A 13242-nucleotide genomic window follows, 5' to 3' on the forward strand; every position below is an offset into this window, starting at 1 on the left:
CAGACTTTGCCTTTACTGACACTATTGATAAATCGGACTTTAACAGCTTTAACAATTTCTTCTAATCGCCTGGACTTTTTGGGACCTTCCCAAATACATAAGAGGGGACGAAGGCTACTCCCCCTTCTATATATACTCTTTTATAAGATCTACGGACGCTGCGCAAACTTTTAAATGGTATGCTGAGTGCATGGGATTGAATGTGTGAATTGGATGATCCCACTTTTTATTACCCTATGACTCTTGTATTTTATGTGTTTTAATTATCACGTGGGGACTGCTTGAGTGTATAAATGAGTGTGCTTGATTCGGAGGACCTGCCGGGAGTTGCGGGGGCTATGGGGGTGGCTGAGGGGGCTAAAGACACGGGAGAGGGTCGGGGTATTGCGGTCGTGACAGGGAGGGGCAGATACGGCGGGGACTCTAGGGCAGGCCATTACCGGGGAAGGAGGGTTCGCTACATCACAGAGATCCCTCCTTCCGGCCCTACGAGTCCCACTCCAAGACCAGATGGTGTAAGTAATCAGGACCCTGGTCTCAGGCTGTTGTCGCTAAATGCCAGGTCTGTTGTACATAAAGCACCTCTCGTCCGGGACTTAATTTTAGACGAGAGGGCAGACCTGGCATGTATTACTGAGACCTGGCTGGGCCCAGAGGGAGGAGTCCCCCTTGTAGAACTGTGCCCAGAAGGATTTCAGGTGCTGCATCAGCCGAGAGCCCAGGGAAGGGGTGGGGGTGTGGCCGCTGTTATCCGGGAGTCGTTAGTTCCTCGTAGGGTCCCTGCTCCGGAGATTGTCGGGTGTGAGTCTTTGCTGTTAAAGTTGGACCTCAAGGGTCAAGTGGGTTTGCTGCTAACGTACCTGCCTCCCAACAGCGTTGCAGCAGCCCTCCCCTCGCTCCTCGAGTCAGTAGCCGAGCTGGCAGTTGAGTTCCCTAGGCTGATGGTCCTGGGGGACTTTAATCTGCCGACGCTCGGTGAAAACTCTGATGGGGCGCAGGAGTTCATGGCTTCCATGACAGCCATGGGCTTGACTCAAGTAATTCGAGGCCCAACCCATTCGGCGGGACACATGCTTGACCTTGTATTTCTCTCGGAGCAGTGGATGTGTGATCTTGGTCTGAGGGGGAGTGACATCGTACCCCTGTCGTGGTCAGACCATTGCCTACTGAGGCTCGACTTCCGGAGGCCAAACCCCCACTGTAGGGAGGAGGAACCGACCAGGTGGTTCCGCCCCAGGCGTCTTATGGAGCCAGTAAGGTTCCAGACAGAGCTTGGGGTTATTCCTGATACTCTCACCCACAGTCCGGTAGAGACTCTGGCTGCTGCGTGGCACTCGGCAGCGTCAGAGGCCCTCGACCGGATTGCGCCACTGCGGCCCCTCCGAGGCAGCGGATCCCGGAGACCACCTTGGTTCACCGAGGAGCTCCGGGAGATGAAGCGCCGGAGGAGATGCCTAGAGCACCGTTGGAGGTCCGATAAGTCCGCATCGAACCGAGCAATGGTAACCACCTGCACCAGGGAATATACTAGGGCACTTAGGGCAGCTAAAAGATCACATATAGCCTCCCTGGTTGCGTCCGCTGAGTCCCGTCCAGCCGCCCTGTTTAGGATAACCCGCTCCCTGTTGAACAAAAGGGAGGCGGGGGAACCCTTGCAGGGCAGAGCTGAAGAATATGCCCAATTCTTAGCGGACAAAATTGCTCGGTTTCGGACGGACTTGGACTCCACACCTGCAGTTCCAGCCGAGACTCAGAGGGACCAAGTTCAACAGCTCTGGGTTGAGTTTCAGGAGGTTACCCCCGGGGATGTGGACAAGGCCATGAGAGCTGTGAGTTCCTCCACCTGTGCTTTGGATCCGTGTCCCTCATGGCTGGTTTCTAACTGCAGTGAGGTGACACGAGGCTGGATCCAGGCGGTAGTAACCGCCTCCCTTCGGGAGGGGAACTTCCCCGCCGCACTGAAGGCGGCGGTGGTGAGACCCCTCCTGAAGAAGTCATCCCTTGATCCAGCTGTCCTTAATAACTACCGCCCGGTCTCCAACCTCCCCTTTCTGGGGAAGGTTGTTGAGAAGGTGGTGGCCTTCCAGCTCCAACGGTCCTTAGAGGAAGCAGACTATCTAGACCCCTTCCAGTCAGGCTTCAGACCCGGTTACAGCACTGAAACCGCCTTGGTCGCATTGATGGATGATCTCTGGAGAGCCAGAGATGAAGGACATCCCTCCATCCTGGTCCTCCTTGACCTCTCAGCGGCTTTCGATACCATCGACCATGGTATCCTTCTGCGAAGACTGCGGGAGGTGGGAGTGGGAGGCACCGTGTTACGGTGGTTCTCCTCCTACCTCTCGGACAGGTCGCAGTCGGTGTTAGTAGGAGGGCAGAGATCGTCCCCAAGGCCCCTAAAATATGGGGTGCCGCAGGGTTCGGTCTTATCCCCCCTACTATTTAACATTTACATGAAACCGCTGGGAGAGATCATCCGTAGGCACGGGATTAGATACCATCAATATGCGGACGATACTCAATTGTATCTGTCCGCCCCGTGCCAAATCAATGAAGCGGTTGACGTAATGGACCGGGGACTCGAAGCCGTCATGGACTGGATGAGGATTAACAAGCTTGTGCTCAACCCAGAAAAGACCGAGTGGCTGTTGTGTTTTCCTCCCAAAAATTCGGCCATTAATCCAACACTCAGGCTGGGGGGTCAAATTCTACACCCCTCAGAGAGGGTTCGCAACTTGGGAGTCCTCCTGGATCCACAGCTGTCATTCGACCATCATATAGCAGCTGTGACCAGGGGGGCATTCGCCCAGGTACGCCTGGTGCGCCAGTTGCGACCCTACCTGAACCGGGAGGCTCTCACAACAGTCACTCGGGCCCTCGTGATCTCTAGGCTGGAATACTGCAATGTGCTCTACATGGGGCTGCCCTTGAGGAACATCCGGCGACTTCAGCTAGTACAGAACGCAGCCGCGCGAGTGATCGCGGGTGCACCCCGATTCACCCGCATTACACCTATCCTCCGCGAGCTGCGCTGGCTACCTGTCGATCTCCGGATGCGCTTCAAGGTGCTATTGACCACCCATAAAGCCCTACATGGCAGTGGATCTGGATACTTGAGAGACCGCCTTCTGCCAATTACCTCCCTACGGCCTATAAGATCTCATAGGTTGGGCCTCCTCCGCATCCCATCGGCCAGCCAATGTCGGCTGGCAACCACAAGGAGGAGGGCCTTCTCAGTAGCGGCCCCGACCCTTTGGAACGAACTCCCCGTAGAGATCCGTACCCTCACCACCGTCCAGGCCTTCCGCACAGCCTTGAAGAACTGGCTCGCCCGTCAGGCCTGGGGATAAGGACCATTACCCCGCCCGAATGTTGTATGCATGTTGCGTATTATTTTATTATGTGTTGTCGTCTTAGTACTGTATTGTATTGTATTCCCCTCTCCCTGGTTTCTGTGAGCCGCCCTGAGTCCCCTCAGGGAAAAGGGCGGCCTACAAATAAAATCAATTCCAATTCCAATAATAGAATGATTTAGAATAGGATATAAAAAATTCTTTATTATTGGATATATTGAAGATGATATAATGAATCATTATAATATAAATGGATACATATTTAGAATACCTTGTTTAAAGTGGAGAAACAATAGTGATAAGCAAACAAATGAAGTATAATAATAATATATACAAAGATATTTGATTGACAATATGTGATTTTTGATAAAGCTCAAGTGATGACTATGGAAAGGACGCAGAAAGACCTTGTAACCAATCGACACACTGTACGCTGTAGAAGAGATTTTTATGTTATATGTCTTGTATGTTTGTGTTTGTTTGAAAATAAAAAAAAATTATTAAAAAAAATATTACTATGTCAATTAATACTTAATTGGGTAACCTTTAGCATGAATTATGGCCTTACAACGTCTTCCCATGGAGTGAGCCAAGTCTTCTGGTTCTGCAGCTGTTATAATGAGAAACCAAGATTGAATGATTGCTTCTATTAACTGGGTTTTATTGCTGGATATATTGGGCTATAACTTTTCATAGAATAAAGATAATTGAACAAACTTTGTTGCATTACATCCCTGATTAAATTATCTTTTCCATTGGCATATAATTTTATAGTACTACTGCAAAAAAAAAAAGTGGTGTTATTAGCTATCAAACCTCAAAAATACCAAACCAAAAGGTTTCCACAATTTTGGCCACTACTGTACTTATGGTGCAGATGTCACCAACGGTCAGGACATTGATTGAAAGCAAAGAAAAGGTCCAAATCTAAGTAAAATTGTTTAAAGTAACAAGTCTGATTCAAGCCAGCAAAATTAAACAAGGGTTAATAAAATGTAGCTGGGATAATTTAATATTTTTGTTTGTTTGTTTGTTTATTAACATTTGTATGCCGCCCTTTTCCCTGAGGGGACTCAGGGCGGCTCACATAAAATCAGGAAGGGGGGAATATAAACAATGACGTAGACACATATAGTAAAAGTAATAAGCAACATACATTCATCATTCGGGAGGGGCGGCTATCCTTGTCCCCAGGCCTGACAGGCTAGCCAGTTCTTAAGGGCTGTGCGGAAGGCCTGGACGGTGGTGAGGGTACGAATCTCCACGGGGAGCTCGTTCCAAAGGGTCGGGGCTACTACTGAGAAGGCCCTCCTCCTTGTAGTTGCCAGCCGGCACTGGCTGGCCGATGGAATACGGAGGGGGCCCAATCTATGAGATCTAATTGGTCGCAGGGAGGTAATTGGCAGAAGGCGGTCTCTCAAGTACGCAGATCCACTACCATGCAGGGCTTTATGGGTGACTAATAGCACCTTGAAGCGTATCCGGAGATCGACAGGTAGCCAGCGCAGCTCGCGGAGGATAGGTGTTATGTGGGTGAACCGAGGTGCACCCACAATCACTCGCGCGGCCGCGTTCTGCACTAGCTGAAGTCGCCGGATGCTCTTCAAGGGCAGCCCCATGTAGAGCACATTGCAGTATTCCAGCCTAGAGGTCACAAGGGCCCGAGTGACTGTTGTGAGAGCCTCCCGATTCAGGTAGGGTCGCAACTGGCGCACCAGGCGAACCTGGGCAAATGCCCCCCTGGTCACAGCCGTCAAGTGGTGGTCAAACGATAGCTGTGGATCCAGGAGGACTCCCAAGTTGCGAACCCTCTCTGAGGGGTATAAAATTTGACCCCCCAGCCTGAGTGATGGAATATTGGTCGGATCTTTGGGAGGGAAGCACAACAGCCACTCGGTCTTTTCTGGGTTGAGCACAAGCTTGTTAACCCTCATCCAGTCCATAACGGCCTCAAGACCTTGGTTCATCACGTCTGCCGCTTCATTGAGTTGGCACGGGGCGGACAGATACAACTGGGTATCGTCCGCATATTGATGGTATCTAATCACGTGCCTGCGGATGATCTCTCCCAGCGGTTTCATGTAGATGTTGAATAGTAGGGGGGATAAGACCGAGCCCTGAGGCACCCCATATGTTAGGGGCCTAGGGGACGATCTCTGCCCCCCCACTAACACCGACTGCGACCTGTCCGAGAGGTAGGAGGAGAACCACCGCAACACGGTGCCTCCCACTCCCACCTCCCGCAGTCGTCGCAGAAGGATACCATGGTCGATGGTATCGAAAGCCGCTGAGAGGTCAAGGAGGACCAGGATGGAGGAATGTCCTCCATCTCTGGCTCTCCAGAGATCATCGATCAATGCGACCAAAGCGGTTTCTGTGCTGTAACCGGGTCTGAAGCCTGACTGGAAGGGGTCGAGATAGTTTGCTTCCTCCAAGGACCGTTGGAGCTGGAAGGCCACCACCTTCTCAACAACCTTCCCAAGGAAGGGAAGGTTGGAGACTGGGCGATAGTTATTAAGAACAGCTGGATCCAGAGATGGCTTCTTTAGGAGGGGTCTCACCACCGCCACTTTCAGTGCGGCGGGGAAGCTCCCCTCCCGAAGAGAGGCGGTAACAACTGCCTGGATCCAGCCTCGTGTCACCTCACTGCTGTTAGTAACCAGCCATGAGGGACACGGGTCCAGTACGCAGGTGGAGGCACTTACAGCCCTCATGGCCTTGTCCACATCCCCGGGGGTAACATCTTGAAACTCAACCCAGAGATGTTCTACTTGATCCTCCTGTGCCTCGGCTGGAACTGCGGGGATGGAGTCCAAGTCCGACCGAAACCGAGCAATTTTGTCCGCTAAGAATTGGGCATAATCCTCAGCTCTGCCCTGCAAGGGTTCCCCCGCTTCCCTTTTATTTAGTAGGGAGCGGGTTATCTTAAACAGGGCGGCTGGGCGGGACTCAGCGGACGCAACCAAGGTGGCTATGTGAGATCTTTTCGCTGCCCTAAGTGCCCTGGTGTATTCCTTGGTGCAGGTGGTTACCATTGCTCGGTTCGATTCGGACTTATTTACCTCCATCGGTGCTCTAGGCATCTCCTCCGGCGCTTCATCTCCCGGAGTTCCTCGGTGAACCAAGGAGGTCTCCGGGATCTGCCGCCTCGGAGGGGCCGTAGTGGCGCAATCCGGTCGAGGGCCTCCGATGCTGCCGAGTGCCAAGCAGCAACCAGAGTCTCTACCGGACTGTGGGCGAAAGTATCAGGAATGACCCCAAGCTCCGTCTGGAACCTTAACGGTTCCATAAGTCGCCTGGGGCGGAACCACCTGGTCGGTTCCTCCTCCCTACAGTGGGGGTTTGGTCTCCGGAAGTCGAGCCTCAGTAGGCAGTGGTCTGACCACGACAGGGGTATGATGTTGTTACTCCTCAGACCAAGATCACAAATCCACTGCTCCGAGAGGAATACGAGGTCGAGCATGTGACCCGCCGAATGGGTTGGGCCCCGAATTACTTGGGTCAAGCCCATGGCTGTCATGGAAGCCATGAACTCCTGCGCCCCATCAGAGTTTTCACCGAGCGACGGCAAATTAAAGTCCCCCAGGACCATCAACCTAGGGAACTCAATTGCCAGCTCGGCTACCGACTCGAGGAGCGAGGGGAGGGCTGCTGCAACGCTGTTGGGAGGCAGGTACGTTAACAGCAGACCCACTTGACCCTTGAGGTCCAACTTTATCAGCAGAGACTCACACCCGACAAGCTCCGGAGCAGGGACCCTACGAGGAATTAACGACTCCCGGACAACAATGGCCACACCCCCACCCCTTCCCTGGGCTCTCGGCTGGTGTAGCACCTGAAATCCTTCTGGGCACAGCTCTACAAGGGGGACTCCTCCCTCTGGGCCCAGCCAGGTTTCAGTAATACATGCCAGGTCTGCCCTCTCGTCTAAAATTAAGTCCCGGACGAGAGGAGCTTTATGTACCACAGACCTGGCATTTAGCGACAGCAGCCTGAGTCCAGGGTCCTGATTACTTGCGCCATCTGGTCTCGGAGTGGGACTCATAGGGCCGGAAGGAGGGATCTCTGTAATGTAGCGAACCCTCCTTCCCCGGTAATGGCCTGCCCTAAAGTCCCCGCCGTATCTGCCCCTCCCTGTTACGACCGTAATACCCCGACCCTCTCCCGTGTCTCTGGTCCCCTCAACCACCCCCATGGCTCCCGCATCTCCCGGCAGGTCCTCCGAATCATACATACCCATGCACTCCCCCAAACAGTCCCCACGTAAAAGTTAAAAACACAAAAATTTACAACAATATAATAATAAAAAGTGGGACATTCATTCATCTCATACGTATCTCATGCATATCCCATACAAAGAGAGAAGAGAAAGATGAAAGAAAAGAAAGAAACTAAAATAGTTGCGCAGTTGATTAAAATTTAAGGTGCGAGTTCAGATGGCAAAATTGGCTCTTAATGTTCAGAGTTAAAGTGGCTAGGGACCAATTATAGTTCAGATGGAATATATGGGGGAGTGTCTTATAGCCCCTCTCTTCTTTTGCAAATTTGTTAGTCAAAAGGTCCTGCGGGGGTTCAGTGCGAACACACAATGTTGCCATCGTCTGTCCACCCGCAGCCCAGGTCCAAAGTTTTCCTTCTGGGGGTAAAACCACTCCGAGGAGTTCCCAAAGGCACACCAGTAAAAATAAGTAGGGTAGAAAGAAGGAACAGGCGTTGTAATTGCCAGGGGACACCGTCGCTGTTCTCCAGATGGAACTTGCTTCCTCAGTGTTAAATGGCCGAGGCAGCCCGAGAACCACCGGAATCCCTAGAGCCGATGGGATCATCCAGGTCTGTAGAGTCCAAGGGTGGTCTCCCCCGTTCCTCGTCCCCACTGCAGGCAGACAGAGTAGGGAAGTGAGGCAGACGATGAGGCCGCTAAAGGACGACGCCGCTGCCACCGAGCTGAGGTTCCTCTCCTCGCCGCCGAACAGCTGATATGGACGAAACAGCACGGAGGCCGCTGGAACCGCCAGAATCCACGCGGTCCGCGGTCATAGCGTCCAAATGGCTTGGAGACGGTCCTGGGGGTGGTCCCACGGCCGTAGGGCGCTCCCGTCGCGGGCAGGCGAAGCTGAAAGATGAAATAAGCGCCAGAGCCGCCGAAGAACGCCGCCGCCGTTTCCAGGCCGAGATTCCCCTCTTCGCTGCCGAGCGGCCAGACCAGCATGGGAGCCGCTGAAGACGCTGCAGCTTTTGCAGTCCGGGGCTATCCCCAAAGAGGTAACCCCTACCGCTAGCTGATCTTTTCGGGTTCTCAGGGTCTCAAGCCTCCCGGACAAGCCTCTCATATTATATTTCAAAGTTGTTACTCGGGTTTTATTTGCATTTTTCGTCGGGTAGTTTAGAGCGGACGGAGCCTCGCAGCCATCTTAGTCTCGCACATGCGAGACTAATATTTACTGTTAACTAATTGAATTTATTATGTAACATTGTGTTTGATACAATAAATTATGGATACAATCTTTATTGTATCCATAATTTATTGTATCAAATACAATTTTCTAGGCAGCTTTCTAGCAAGAACCTAATTTCTCTTTATATTAGATTATCATTATCATCATCATTTTAGCCATTGTCTATCCACTGCAGGATGAAGGCGTCTTCCATATGATTCCAACGCATATGGCCCTGAGATTTTTTATAGCTGCTAAAGAATGACATTTATGCATGTGGATTTTATATGTCAACAATTAAAAGAAATATATAACAAAAGTTTAACTTAAATGATAGAAAATAAAGATAATATACCTGTTGGTTAGTCATTTAAGACAAAGACAGTTAACTATTTTAACATTGGTGGATATTATTTTGACATATATATTTTTTGCCTTGAAAACAAATCACTTGGAATGGAGGGAAGATACCACAACGTACCGTAGCTTTTACTACCTTTTAACAAACACCATTTGATTGATTGTATTAGTCAGTGTCCTATCAGATAGATAAGATTAAGAAATAGATATCACACAGGCCTAAAGTTACTATTGCAACACTGTCCTTCCCTTCCTCCTTATTTTATCTTTGCAGCTATCAGAAGTGTTTTCTGAAATCATTTTCTTGCCCTGGGCTCAGGGCAAACAATCTCATTTATTGGATTGTTGCTTTGATAGATGATCTCTCCTCTGTCCTTCAAAACCATCCTCTTTATTCATTACAATTAGCCAGTCTGTTTCACTAAAACATAAGGCTCTAATATAATTCAGTATGTAACAACTATCTGCATCAAATGTTATTTTCCAAAAGCATAAAATAGTAATTGATAAAAAGAGGACGAAGGAGCTACAACATGCCCCCCCAAAAGTGGGGGGGGAGACCCTTGTTCATGTATTCAAAAATGATAGATGGGGCATGAGGTGTGGGGAAACAAACCATCATCATCCGCAGAGAGAAAGGAAGTGACAAAACATGCAGAACTTTAGGTGTTTGCATGTGATGTCACAGGGCAACTACAAAAATGGTGGGGAAATCATGTTTTGTTTAATGTATTTACATACGGATGTGTCTTTCTTGGTGATCTACCAGAGAGAGGAATATTTCATGTCTTTAGCTTGACATCTGCATTCCATTCTGACTGAAAAAAGAGGCAATTAATAGTAAATATTTGTTGCCACCCGCCAGCGGCCAGTGGAGCTGGCAGCAGATATGGACAGTGAGGAGGTTGGAGAGGAACATGGGCCAGTCCTGGAGTCTGGGGAAGGCTCTGATGAAGGCTCTATGTCTGAGGCAGAGAAGGGGCCAGAGCCGTATGCCGGCTATCAACTGCCTTCAGAGGCAGACATCAGTGAGGCAGACAAACAGCTGGAGCCTGTTCCCAGTGTGTGCATGTGCAGAGTTGCCAGATGAAGGGAACAACTAAAGAACAGGGGTGAACTTGGGAGTAAGGACACATGATGAATGGCCCCTCCCAGAGGAAATAAAAAAGAAATGAAAGGGAAGTGGAATTTGCAGGAGACAATTAGTTTGCTAATTAGTTTGGGACTCTCCGAGACTCCTTGCCAAGTTCTACAGATATTGGCCTGTCAGCTCTCCAAACCAGATAAGGAGGATCATAAATCCCCCTTTGAAAGACTTTGCCAGCTGTGAATGAGCAAAATTCACAGTAAATTAATAAAAGGGGTTTTTGCCGGGGCAAGGAGTTTGTTTCATGCTCTTGGGAAGCCTCGGTCAGAACAATAGTATGCTTCTTCAGCAACCTTTAAGATTTTTTTGGCCATCTCCTTACTTCTACTAATATGTAAATGCAGGTCTTCTGATTGGACAGACTGCTCACAACAGCCTCCGATATTTCTCATAATCAGACTGGGAAATAAGGCATTCAGTAGTGTTAAGGTACAAAAGCCAGATTTGTAGGGGAAATCTTTTGCCGGTAAGGGTGATGTGCCACTGTGAAAAGAAGGATCCAAGTTTCACCAAAATATTTCTGCAGACTGAATATACCTAATACCGTGGAATTTGTGTCTTAGATAGTAAAGTAATGCATATCTTGGAAAATTTGTAATCTGACCTTAAAAAAAACCTGTCTAATGAGAAATTGATTGACTGGTACAATCACACAAGAAAATAAAGGAACCCAAATAGGGGACATAAAACACGACATTTGTTCCAGGAACAGGATAGTTCACTAGGTTGTTTGCCTTGGCAAATAATTGTTTTGATAACATGACTACTTCCAAGTTTTTGAATTATTTGTGCCAATTTACCAATGAGGAAGTTAACAAGAGATACTCCGTCAGTGAAATGTGGACTCCCTCCCCTTTTGTTTCCTTCCTACCAGCAATTAAATATATAACTCTTCTTTGCATATTTGTAAAATTAAACCTAACAGACTGCATTTTATGGGATAATCTTTGCTGTTTGTTTTTTTAAAGAAAATGAATGAATGCATGCATGTGTGCGTGCGTGAGTGAGTGAGTGAGTGAATGCAGTCCCTTAGAATCAATGCAATCAGAATTAAGCATAATTTGCTTCCTTCTTCCAGCACAGGATGTGTGCTTTTATTACAGGTGGTTTGTTTTGCATGTCTTGAGTTCTGTGATGCATTTCACCAGATTGTTTCAGTATAAATAATACGACATGGGATATAAATATATGTATTCAGGAGCGATAATTGTCTGTTCTCTCCAAGAGCTTGGCCATGAGAACTGTTATGATGAGTTGCAACTATTGACTGGAATAAAAGAAATGCCTAGAAAAATGAGGGACAGAGAAGTATATACAGTATGTGATCACATGCAAAATAGAAAAAGTACCAGGAAGGAAGGAAGAAGGGAGGGAGGAAGGAAATTTAGATAGACTTGTAATGAACAAAGTGTCAGGCCTGGAAGCCATCTTTTGCATTGGGCCTTCCGGCCTGCCACATTTACTGCTGTGGGAAAATGGGAGGGGGGATTATATGGAGTATGGGAGATATATAGTCATAATAACATTCCTTTCTCAGAGAGTCAAGGACATCTTGCTCTGCACCTGGAAGGGCATGGCTAGAAGGCATCTGCAGATGGGATGGTGACTGATTGGACCCTGTGATGGACATGTGGGTGTTGGGCAGGGACTTGAACTTTCATTTGGGTGGGGAAAACCTGGAGCCTTTCAGATTCGGGTTTTTCCAGATGTGCCAATATGAGAGCTCTAACAAAATGGAACTTTGAGGAAACTCAAGCCATGGAGTCTTCTTTTGCTGAGGATGTTTTTTGGAATTCTGACACAAAGACTTATTCTGATGGTCTCAAAATATGAATCAGAATTGAATATAAAAACATAAGAAACAGTCATTGCTAAGCATTCATAATTATTCATCATTCATCATCACTTTTCACCCACTTTGTTTAATGTGAAGTCATTGGTTTGTGGTCAGATATCATCAATTTTTCTCAGGCTGAACAGATGCAGTAAAACAGGGCTGTTAAACTTGCGACCCGCAGTCCAAATGTGTCATGTGCTGGCCACGCCCATGCTTGTGTTTAGCAAGGGGGGGGAGTCCTGATACATCATGTGATGCCGCCATGACGATGTGAGTTTGACATCCCTGCAGTGGAAGGATTGAGAAGGACTTCATAGGTTGAAACAGACTTAGATTGATTCCTAGCAGGATGGAGTTGCTGTCCACCCAGAAATTTTCTGGTTCCATGGATGCTCCATCTTGCTCTGGATGGGGTGGTACTTTCCAAAGGAGCTGGTATAGAGTCTTGGCCTTTTCATGGACCCACTTTTTCTGCTGAAGCAGCAGGTGTTTAGAGTTTAGAGTTTTATTTCATTTGTATGCCGCCCTTTTCCCTAAGGGGACTCAGGGCGGCTCACAACTCAAAGAAGGGAAAGGGGGATACAGACAGTTTAACAACAACACAAAACAATACATAGTTAAAAAACGCAACAATCATACCATTCGAAAGGGGGCGACGAATCTTTAGCCCCAGGCCTGTCAGAACAGCCAGATTTTAAGGGCTATGCGGAAGGCTTGGAGGGTGGTGAGGGTACGAATCTCCACGGGGAGTTCGTTCCAGAGGGTCGGAGCAGCCACAGAGAAGGCTCTCCTCCGGGTAGTCGCCAGTCGACACTGGCCGGCGGATGGAATTCGGAGGAGGCCTAGTCTGTGGGATCTGATTGGTCTAGTGGAGGTAATTGGCAGCAGGCGGTCTCTCAAGTACCCAGGTCCAATACCATGAAGGGCTTTATAAGTGACGACTAGCGCCTTGAAGCGTATCCGGAGACCAATAGGCAGCCAGTGCAGCTCGCGGAGGATAGGTGTTACGTGGGTGAACCGAGGTGCACCCACAATCGCTCGCGCGGCTGCATTCTGGACAAGCTGAAGTCGCCGAATACTCTTCAAGGGCTGCCCCATGTAGAGCACGTA

The sequence above is a fragment of the Thamnophis sirtalis genome, unplaced genomic scaffold, assembly GCF_051295495.1.
Source record: "Thamnophis sirtalis isolate CommonGarterSnake01/CBP01778 unplaced genomic scaffold, rThaSir2_p1.2 scaffold_1, whole genome shotgun sequence".
Classification (NCBI taxonomy): Eukaryota; Metazoa; Chordata; class Lepidosauria; order Squamata; family Natricidae; genus Thamnophis; species Thamnophis sirtalis.